Source organism: Chinchilla lanigera, unplaced genomic scaffold (assembly GCF_000276665.1).
Source record: "Chinchilla lanigera isolate Chin_1 unplaced genomic scaffold, ChiLan1.0 scaffold00206, whole genome shotgun sequence".
NCBI classification, from domain to species: Eukaryota; Metazoa; Chordata; class Mammalia; order Rodentia; family Chinchillidae; genus Chinchilla; species Chinchilla lanigera.
The window spans coordinates 414,214-425,657 of record NW_004955607.1 but is presented as its reverse complement, the minus strand read 5'-3'; the positions used below and the strand labels follow the sequence as shown (position 1 = coordinate 425,657).

At 44.5% G+C, this 11,444-nt stretch overlaps 1 long non-coding RNA gene across 1 annotated transcript; it reads right to left on the bottom strand.

Moving 5' to 3' along the window:
- Positions 1 to 1,621: 1,621 nt before the first annotated feature.
- LOC106147641 lies at positions 1,622 to 11,438 on the bottom strand. Its single transcript, XR_001232574.1, has 2 exons — positions 11,240 to 11,438; positions 1,622 to 3,518 (listed from the first exon to the last, which is right to left on the bottom strand). It is a non-coding gene; the product is annotated as an uncharacterized LOC106147641 (long non-coding RNA).
- Between the last annotated feature and the right edge of the window lie 6 nt (positions 11,439 to 11,444).

Genomic DNA, 11,444 nt, shown 5'->3' with positions numbered 1-11,444 from the left:
TGCCTGATAAAACGATACATAAGCTAGGTATGACACACGCCTGTGGTCCCAGATACTTGGGAGGCTGAGGCAGGAGGATGGCTTGAACCCAGGAGAGGTGAGCCAACCTAGGCTACATAGTGAGCCACTGTTAAAAATAAAAAATAAAATAACATGATACATGCCCGTTTCGTTTTTATTTAAAAACAAACACTAGCTCGTGATACCATTAAGGTAAGAATTATATAAATAATGGAAAAATGCACAAGCACAGTGCTTCTATTTATATAAATAAAACATCAAGTGCACCCTGTACAACAGTTATACACTTCAGCAGTGTATTTTTTTTATATAATATGCACCTTTTATCACAAAATACAAGAATACCATGGGGCTGCTAGCCTCTAGGAGATATTACAGCATGGATACAGAAAACTGCAAAAATCAGAGTCGACTTGTAGATTTGTAGTATATCCAAGACAATGCTGGGCAAAGAACAGTGCCCAATAAATATGCATTTGTACAAACCTTTACCTTGTTAGCTACTCACAAACAGCTTCTGTGAAACGAAAAAGAAAAAGAAAGAGGCACACACTGCGTGCACCAACACAGAACCCAAAGTACTTGGAATGCTAACGAGAAAACTATGACTTCAGGCAGCGGTGCTAACAAGCATGTCGCGATGCCCAGTCCTAGGTGGCTCACTGCAGTCGCACAGGGTCTCTGTGAGGCAGCAGCTGAGTGGGGTCCTAACGATGGCAGGACAGGCAGGGGACGAGCCAGGGAGGGAGCAGGTTGTGCAGGCAAGGGGGCTGCTGGCAAGGAGACAGGAAGAGGGAAGAGGCAACCACAGGACCGGTGACGGTAGGAATCTGTGTGTGGGAAAGAGGGGGCTGCTGCCTGAGAGACAGCAGAGCTACCCCGCCCCATCCCGCACACGCTGTTCAGAACGCAGGGGTCCTGCCGTGACTCTGGAGGCCCTCCAGATGCTCCGAAACCCAGTAATGGGCGAATTGTTGACTCAAGAACATTAAGATTTCATCCGCAGGTTCTGTCTGGAAAAGAACAGTTCTGTGCACCCAGATTCAGTGTAGAGCCCAGAAAAAGCTCTGGGAATAGCTCAGGGAATCCCAACACTTTATATGAAATGTGCTTGTTGCAGTTAGAGGAAGAACACAGTGCTACAGCTAGCTACTGTGGTGCATACCTATGAGCCCAGCCACGCTGGAGGCTGAGGCAGGAGGATCATAAGTTTGTGTCCAGACTCTGCAAGACTCAGTCTCAAAGTAAAATTTTAACAAGTACTGAGTTATAGCTCAGTGGTGAAGACCTTGTCTAGAATGTGCAAGGCCCTGGGTTGAATCCTTAGTACCACCAAAAAAAAAGAGTAAAAATTGATGCACTATTTTGTGAACACTAAAATGAGACAGTATCTTAAGGCTTTTTAAATGATCTTAGTGTTTCAACACTTTTATTTTTAAAACTTATTTTGATACCAGGAATCAGACTCAGGACCTTTTGCTTGCCAGGCAGGCACCTGTGCCACTGAGCTAGACCCCAGCCCAACACTTCTATTTTTATTGACCTAAGTGTATGCCATTTGAAGTTTTGCTGCAAAAACCTCATGAAGTTATCAAATGTGTTTTTCAGTTGAAAAATTTATTAAGGAAGAGCCCTTAATATTTTTCTTGTAGCATGTAATTAAATGGAATGCTTCTTCCAAGGCATTCTGTACCAAGCAATAAACATAAGTATTAAATACACAATATTTAGATCACACGTAAAACTCACTCTTCGGAATATGGAAAAAAGCCATCTTTCAGTGCCTTGTTTTCCTGAAAAGTACTGACGGTGCAGAGTCCCGTGTCCTGCACACTGGAAAGATGGTTACGTAAGCGAGCACTGTGAAGGGTGCTGGTACCACAGTGCTCCCCTGGGGAACTGTACTTCTCCTATGTCAGTCTGTGTTCAATCCTCAGTTGGTCGACTTCTGACTGTGAAGGACTAAGGGTGACACCTGCTCTTTTCCAGGGCGGCAGACACAGCACTCAGGGCACGGGGCATACCTTCCGTGCTGCTCTTTCCAGGAAGAGGGTCATCGTGAACACGGTCCCTTGGGAGGGCGTCCTCTTGCTCTGTGCCAGGGCCCTAGGGCACTCCTGTTGGCCGCAGATTCCCCCCTCCCATGGTGAACATCTCCTCGAGACGGCAATGCTGTGGGCCTCTTCAGAGTTTGCTCTCCCTCTGCTCCCGTCTGAAACACTTGGAGCTGGCAGACCCTTCTGCTGCCCAGCGCGCTCCAGGGAAGGTGGTGCCCACAGGGTGAGGCAGGAGATCTGCATTCCGGGCCTTGGAGTGGTGCAGGAAGAGCGCACCCTCAGGGGCTCCTGGCTCTTAGGTTTTACATGGTAGAGCTGTATTTCCTGCTTTAAACGTTGGTGTTTGTTTCGCTGTCTTTGGCATGCAGGCCTCTATCTCCAGTGTGCGAATACCCAGCGTGAACCTCCGCCCTGGTGCCTCGCTGCCCTGCTTGCGTTTGTCAAGCAGTCACCCCACTGCCTTCGTTTATCTTCTTCCCTTCCAGGCAGGTTCCTCTTTGGCCCACCTGTTCCCAAGTTTCTCTGACTGTTGCAGCTCCTAGTCTCACCTGTTTTACAGCGCTGTGGTACAGGTATGCAGGGCCCATTACCACCCCCCATCACTCCAGAGAAGATACAGTACATCATATTGCCCATGTATTTCTGCATAGACATTTATTTCTCTGCTCTTTAATTACACACCTTTTTCTCTATGCAGTTTCCGTTTCTTTCCTAATCTTCTCTGATTACACAGGATTTGAAATGGCTTGCAGCAAAAGCAATACAGACAGGGCAAAGGACACTGTGCGTGTGACTGAAGTTTTGGCAGCTGTAGTTTAAAGGAAATTCAATAAGTTGCTTAAATCTCATTAGCGGTAAATATGAGACAAGCCTTTACTTGAACTCAAAAGTAACCCAAAGCTTTAAAGAAGGCATCACAGCAGGTATGTGACATAGGATACAAGTCCTCAGTGTTTTCACAGAGAAGACCAAGTTCTGCTGGAATGAACTTGTCTGTATACAAGAAATGGTTTCCTCACCACAGGGCAGAAGCCCACTAGGTGAGAGGGACAGAAAAAATGTTCCCACAGTGAGCTAGGGCTGATTGAAAGCAGATAGGACTGCAGCCCCAAACCATCAGCCAACATCTGCAAGCACAGCACCAGCCAGAAGTTTAAGGAGGTGTACTTTCAACACAGACGGAGGGTCCACCTCCAGGACCCATGGTCTGATGCCCTCTGAAGGTCAACTCATGTTCCAGCTTCTGCAGATCTCAAGACACACCGCTGCGAGGAGGTCTGCAGATGGAGTGCTACGGTTTGGATTCCCAGGGTCTCCCAGAAGCTCCCGGGTGAAGAGGTGTTCTCCAGTGCAACAGTGCTCCAAGGTGGAGGCTTTGTGGGTAACTGCATCCTCACACATGGACTCTTCTAGGACGTGGGTTCACAGCTTCACGGGGCACTGGAAGGTGGGGAGACTTTAGAGGGGGTGCCTAGGTGGAGGAAACAGTGTTGGGGGTGTGCCCTCCACGGGTATATTTTGGCCCCTGCTGCTTCCTCTCACAGTCTGTCTCTGACTCTCCGTCTCCCTCCTTCCCAGCTGTCAGGAGGGGGCTGCTTCCTCCACTACTTGTGCCCTGCCATGGCGTGAACATGGAGCCCAGAACAGCAGAGCCAGCCGGCCATGGGCTGAAGCTTCTAAAGCTGGGAACCAAGTGAAGTTCTCCTTTCTTGAGCTGCTTCTCTCAGTGTCCCACCCCAACAAGCACACCCACACACACCCATACACACGCCAGAAAGCTAGCACGCAAGCCGATGTTTCCTTTGTTCTTTTTTCCTGGCACAGCCTACTTCAGCAGATGATATCTGAATCATTCAGGTGTGGCTTCTCTTTAGAATATAGAGTGCAAGGCAAAGGTGAAGAAAAGGCAAAGTTACAGATGACAAGTTAACCTGACGGGGTTCAAACTGACCACAGGCAGATTAACAGGAGAAAGTCAAACGTCAACCCACAAGCAGGAAATGCACAGCACAGAAACTGTGCACAAACTCTGAGCCTCTCCACAGGGCCACACGGCTGAGTTCAGAAGTCCTCTAGCTACGAAGAGGAGCAGAACCTTGGATGGGAGGGCGGGAGTGCCCAGGAGGGTGGTGAGCCGAGCTGTGGTGCGTCTCGAGGTCCCCGCCCAGAGATGGCCTCAGAGCAGGTGAGTCGCTACTTCACCCTAAGGCAATCATTCTGGAATTCTGCTACTGTTCTCCAGCCCTAATAATGATGGGCCCCAAATTTCAAACAGCTTTTAGAAAAAGGATCTCCCACATAAACAGAAGGCAAAATATTAATATAAACCAGTGAATTCAATCCTTAGCACCAGAGAAAACAAACAAAAAACTAGCAAAGGTGGTAGTTTTAAAATCCTCTGTAGTTCCTTGTGGAGTATCACACATTCGGGAGATGCTAGATACATACTTGATAGTTCGCACTGATATCAAAACTAGCAGAGGAAGTCCGCAGTGCTGTTCTGTTAGGAGCATCGACATAATCATAGAGAACTAGGGAAGGGGAGGAACCCACAGCTGAACTTAAAATACTTGGAATCACTGGGAAGGTACAGTGTTTATTTTCTCTGCACTGAAAATTTTCAGTGTGAGGCTGTGGATGTAGCTCCCATACATGAAGTTCATGGAAGAAAACAAAGTTATCTTGTTATGCAAAATAAATAAATGTTGAAATAGAAAAGATTTAAACATTAATCCTGCCTTTGGTAGAGAGTCAGTATTTGGGCTGGAAGGCCGGGCAACATAACTGAATCTTATTCTACTCCACATCTCCCTAGACTAAGAGTTCTCAGCTTAGCACTGTTTATGTTGGGGGCTGGCCTGATATTCTGCCTTGCGGGAAGCTGCTCTGTGTAATCCCTAGTCTTAGCTAACCTAATGGCAGCGGTTTCCCCAGCAGTTCTGATAATCAGCAGTGATCCTAGGCACAGTCAGATGTCCTGACAGATACACCACATAGGACAGGACACTCATGGGACATGAGACAGGGATTCTCAGTCCATGACCTGTTGCCCCCTGAAGGTACAGCCATGTTTTTCTCCCTTCTTTCCTGCTAACAATGTATGGGTGCCGCTCCCCTTAGGCCTCCTCTTGGAGGAGGTGTGCTGTGAAGGCAGGGGGACCCATGATCTCTCCCAGGACAAGAACAGCCATGAGCCATATCTTAGCCTACGAGGAAATGCCCTGAAACACGAGGAAGAAGTCTCCCAAAAATGCCATACTCATGACCCAGTGGACAGTCTCTGGCTCCTCCCCACCCTGTGGTGCTGAGAGCTACTCCTGTTCTTGTGTGAGCAGGTCAGTCTGATCTGTCAGTTGTGTCCCCTTCAGCTCTTCTTTGCAAGCTGAAGTCACTTTCCTTCCTCTTTGTGGATTGAAGATTTGCACGTAAATTCATGTTGCTGCATCAGTTTTAATTCCCATCATCAATGAAGCAAGTGCCCATGCATGTCCTGAGTGTCCCACCTTGGGGCACATCAGAAGCGGCTGAGCTGCTTCCCGGCTGGCTCTGTGACCCGATGAGTCTGCATGCTGTGTCACTGTCTCTAGTCTCACTTAAAATTCCAATTTCAATTCCTTTTGAAAATTTAAGTTTACCCCAGTTGAACGTAAAGAAAAATGAACATTCCTGCATTAAAGCTCTCATGGAATTCTTTGTTGTTGTTATTTGCTACCCACACACATTTTTGTGTAAGCACTGGGATTGAACCATTGAACCAGGACCTTGCATGAGCTGGGCAAGTTCTCTACCGCTGAGCTGCATCCTTAGTGCTCTTGTGGAATTTTCTGCTCTTGTGGAGTTTCTTAGGATCCCTATATTGTGGCCTCCTATGAATTTTCTCTTGAACTCTAGATTTGCACATTTATTGAGCATGCGCTCTGAAAACTTCATGACCAGTTGACAGCAGCAGAAAGTGTGGAGCCATGGGTGAGAAGCCTGGTTACACCTAATGAGTTTCCTCACGGTAGCTGATATGACCAGAAGAAAAACAACACAACAGAGGTGGTTTAGAGTTTATGAATTCAGAGAAAAACTTAAAGGAGCTCACACACGAGAATTGAAAAGAGAACTTTTAAAGGTACTTCATGTACAGAACTGAATAAATGCTATGCAGGAAGGGCAAAGCAGTTATGGGAAGTTTCAGCGGGAACATACAGGTCCACGCAGGCGCTAATAAAAAATGAAACTGTCGGTAGGGGTGTAGCTCAGGGACTGAATATGTGCTTACCATGCAGGTGGCCCTGGGTCCAATCTCCAGGACCAAGGGGACAGGAAAATGGAAAAGGGAAAAGAGAAAAGGGAAACTGCCTCTTCAAAGAAGTACAGTAACTGTGCTAGTCCGCTTTCTGTTACTGTGATGAAATACTCAAGACAATCAGCTTCAAGGAGGGAAGAAGCGTTTTGGCTCAGTTTCATTATTTCTGGGCTTGTGCTGAACAGGACATCACGGCAGCAGGGCTCAGCAGACGCCAGCGGCTCACCTCAGTGCAGCCAGGAAGCAGAGAGAAAAGGAAGGGGCTGGTGATGATGGCTCCCTCCAGCACCTCCCAAAACTGCCATCAGAGTGTGGATCCAGTCGGTTAGCCACTCACTTCCCAGAGGCCTGCCTGCTTCTGAATATTGCTGCTTTGGAGACCAAAGCTCCAACACGTGAGCCTAAACCATAACAATAACCTTACGGCTGGTGTTACAAAAATAACCAGACAAGGGAATTTTAAAAAGGAACTGTGCTCAACTTCACTAAACTTGGGATCTTATTTGTATATTGTGTATCCCAAGTGCCTCATATGTTAATACATTTTAAAATGAACTTGACATAGTAGAAAAAGGATGCTATCACAAGGTGGAAAGACTGGATTCTAAAGCATGGTCTTCACAACAGAAGTGAAAATCCTCCTTCATTTTTTTGATATTAACAATAACAGGACAAGCATCAAATCATGCCAATATACCTCTGCCTTGTAGCACAGTTATTGTCAAGAATAAAAGTGGAAGTGAGTGACTCCAAGAATGTGACAATTTCTATCTCTGTGATGTTACAGAGGGCTCTCTAGATCATGAACATTTCAGATCCTCACACAGATACCAAATATCCTGGCACGCACTAAAGGAGGTGCAAAGTCTTAAAGGAGCCTTGATAAAACACAGAATGACACTTAGGGTGTGAACGTGTCCCCCAAACTTGATGCACCACCCAAGTTAACCCCTGCAGGCAGGAGTCAAGGGTGTTCCCACATCAAAGGGCTGGCAGCTCATTAAGCAAATGGCTGCGTCAGGAGGGCGCTCTTTCTGGCCAGCTTGCTGCCTCCCTTGTGGTGCCAGGCACTGCCATATCCCCACCAGCAAGGAGTCTCTCACCTGAAGCAGCTCTTCTTCTTGGGACTTCCTAGTCTCCAGAAGAAATAAATTTAGTTTCTTTATAAATCAGTCAGTCTGAGGTATACAGTTATAGCAACACAACACGGAGCAAGACAAACATGAAACCTTCTCTTCTGAATAAAGCCATGAAGTAGTTACTTTGCCTTATGATATCATTTCTGATAATGTAAGGGCAGAAGAAAAAGTAAAGTGATGATTAAATACCCAGACATCCTAAATAATACAGCAGCCTCAGTATACTTCAAAGAAAATGTATATGCATTTTAATAGGCAAAGTATACTATTAGGCATGTATCAGAATATGAGTTATGAAGTAACTTATAGTAGAAATTTTAAAAAGCAAAAAGTTCACTGGCTGAAGATGTAGCTCAGTGGTAAGAGTTTGCCTAACATACACGAGGCCCTGAGTGCAATCCCTGACACCCCCACCAACTGGCTTCACTAGAAAAGTAACAAATCGTTAAGTCATTCTCAAAATTTAACATTCTCATGAAAGCTGATTAATAAACCAGAAATGTTTTAGTGCTACAACAGTTTTAAGCACAAATAAAAATTGAAAAATGTTACTAAAAATTTTAAAAGGTAAGTTCAAGGCAGAATTGATAGTAGATGCCTATATGTAGTCCTAGCTCCAGGGAGGCTGAGACAGTATTGTGTGAGGTCATGAGTTTGAGCGCAGCCTAGGCAAGTCAGCTGAGATGCTGACTTAGTAAAACAACAAAAGGCAGGTTCAGACACCAGCAAGGAAGATTGGCTGGAATCACTTCCTAAGGTCATTCTCAAAGCCACACTCATGAGCATTTAATCTGCCTAGGAACATACGGATTTGGCCTCACTGACGTTTTAGAGGACTGACTATAACCCTTATTCTGGGAGGCAGGGGTGCAGTGGTCCGGGTGCTCTAGAGAACCAATGGCACATGAAGTTGTGCAAAGGGATCTATTCAGAGGGTTCACAGAATCAGAGGTGGGAGTGTCCACAATGGCCATCTGTGTGCTGGAGAGACGGAGGATGCCGAGCTGCTCAGTCCAAGAGGGATCAGGGATGCAGCCCCAAAAGGCTGGAAGCTCCCTGGAGAGTCAGTCCCTGGTGTAAGCCTGCGTTGGGAGGCTGAAGAGTGTGAGTCTGATGTTCACAGGCCACAGCAGAAAAAGATGCCCTCGATCAAGAAGGATGGAGCTGTTCCACCAGGCCAACTTTCTCCTTCTTCTCTTTGATTCCATCCAGGCTGCAAGCCTATTGGTTGGCGACACCCATAGTCAAGATGGATCTCCCCACCTCCCCCAGTTTGCTGGCCTACCTGCCAGTCACATCTGGAAACACCCCAGAGGCACACCCAGACAACTCTTAAGAACAAATCTGAAAATTCTCATTTACTAATCTGCTAGGCATCTCTTAATCCACTCAAATCGATATACAGTGGTATGTCAGTTTATAAACTTAATCTGTTTTATGATTTTAGGGAAGATGGCTGCATTTGTGTTTGTGACCACATCTGGAGTTTGTGACCTGAAGTGAGATTCTGCAGAATGGTTTCTGTGAACCGAACTGTTCGCAAACAGAAGGGCTTGTACTGTATCTCAATTAATAGTCACAGGGGAAAAGGTACATAGTGGTAATTTAAAATAAACTGAGTAAAGTTTGTTTCCTTTTGAGGATATCATTTCCTTTATTTTTTTGGATAGCTACATATTATACTGAAAAAGTCCTTGAATACCATCAAAAGGAATGTCATACAATATATAGACTATAAACCTAGTGTGGTTTTCTTTTTTTTTTTTTTGTCTTTTGGAGACAGGGTCTCACTATGCAATTCAGGCTGGCCTTGAGCTCACTTTGTAGCCCAGGCTGGTCTCGAACTCACAACAATCCTTCTGCCTCAGCCTCCCGAGTGCTAGGATTACAGGTGTGTGCCACCACACTTGGCCAAACCTAGTGTTATTAATACTCATATTGAACTTTACATTTTTTGACATATTTTTATGTCTCATAATAACTATGTAAATGAAGATATAGCTGGGTGACATGGGAAAAAAACAAGAGCACTGATATTTCCAGTTCACTGAATTGATTAGATTAGTTTTGTAGAAACATAATGTGCATTAAAAGCCAGTACTTCTGCACTAAATGGAAAATAAACATTCTGTCTCTAGTTACGATGTAAGATGCTATGTCCTTGGAAAAGGGATATGCAATAACCAAAATGATCTTGGAAAAGAAAAACAAATGTGGAAGGCTCAGACCTCCAGATTTCAAAACTAAAAATCTGCAATTATCAAAACAATGTGGTGCTGGTGAAGGACTGACATGTAGGTGAAGGCAATAAAATTGGAAGTTCAGAAATAAATTTGATAAATATATAAAATAAATATCAATATGGAGCACTGATATTTGACAAAGGGGCTGCTAATAGGTATGTTTCTTTTGGGAATGACAAAATGGTCTAAAATTAGATTATGGTGACTGCCTAGTTAAGAATATAATAAAAATATTGACTTATAGTACATATTAATAAATTGTTAAACTGTATTGTTAAATTTATACTACATTTTTTTAAAAGGTGAACTTTCTGGTTATATCTCAATAAAGCTATTAAATTTTTAAAAATGCTACATCCTGTTTAGTAATAAATTTTCCAGAGATGGAAAAATATCATAGGTTTCTTAACTTTTCCTTGAAGATTTTGGGGGTAAACTTTCATTACAATAAACATCATCAATAGCAACTTAGATCCATCGTTATTCCTAAGTCTCTTTGCATGAACTACTGTTCATCTGCTCTTGTAGTGGAGTTAAATTTTTTTGGAGGCCCCAGAGAGACAGTGAAGGCAATTTTAAAGACAGAGTTTTTATCTCTTTGCATCCAGCATACTTCAGTGTTGCTGTTAGGGTTAGGCCGCTTCACAAAATGACCACAACTCTACTGCCCACTTCCCACTAAAAATAAGAAAGACCACATAATTATTTCAGCATGTTCATTTTATACATTAGGATGAATTTAGGTTGGAGATCTGGCTCATAGATTAAGGTTATTTGCTACACGTGATTACTCATCAGAGTCTCAGGTCTTGGCAGTAAGCTAGCTACAGGAACATAAAGTTCCTTTCAGTTTGTGATACATTGGGAAGGAGTCAACATGAATAAAAATGACAGACTTTTATGGCAACTTAAACTAGTTATAGTCACCACGAGTTTTTCTCCAGGAAAACATTCTGACTAGTCAATTGGCATCTTGGCCCAGATACACCTTAACTGCATTAGACACCCATCAACAACCAGCGTCTCCCAGCCCACTCTAAGAAATGCAAGCTCGTTCAAATTTAACCCGAGTGCAACATGAACTTTGAACCTGCCACTACAATACATATCACAGTTTGAAAAACACGAATCATTTAAAAATCTGCTCTTTTGTGTGACGACTGGTACATCTGCTTATCAGTATATTTTTAAAAGAGTACCTTTTCTCCTACACACTCAAATCAATGTTTCACTCATTTTCTTCAGTCTTACAGCTTTGTTCCTTCCGAGAATCCAGAAATCTTTAGAAACATCTCATCTCCATTTAAATATCAAGATTAAGAGAAAGAGCGGAGCTAAGGGACCCGAAAGTGTGCGCCATTTAGTAGCAGGTATTAAACATGCATATACTTTTTAAGAGGTGCAAAGGTCACTAGAAAGAAGTACGATGAAAGGTTTTGGCTACTTTTTAAGAACTCCTATCTTGTAAGCAAATATTAACATTACCCTGAACACAACTCTTGTACTAAGAGCCAAAGGTCTCCACGACGCCGTCAGTAATCACTGCCACTGACGCACAGCCGTTTAACTGCAAGCTCCTCGCCGGACACGTTCGAAGTGGAACCGAGAGCGCTCAGAACGGCGCCTCCGCGTCGCCGCCCCCGCCGCCCCGCACGCGCGGCCTGCACCCTGCTCCCGGCTTCCCGCCCGG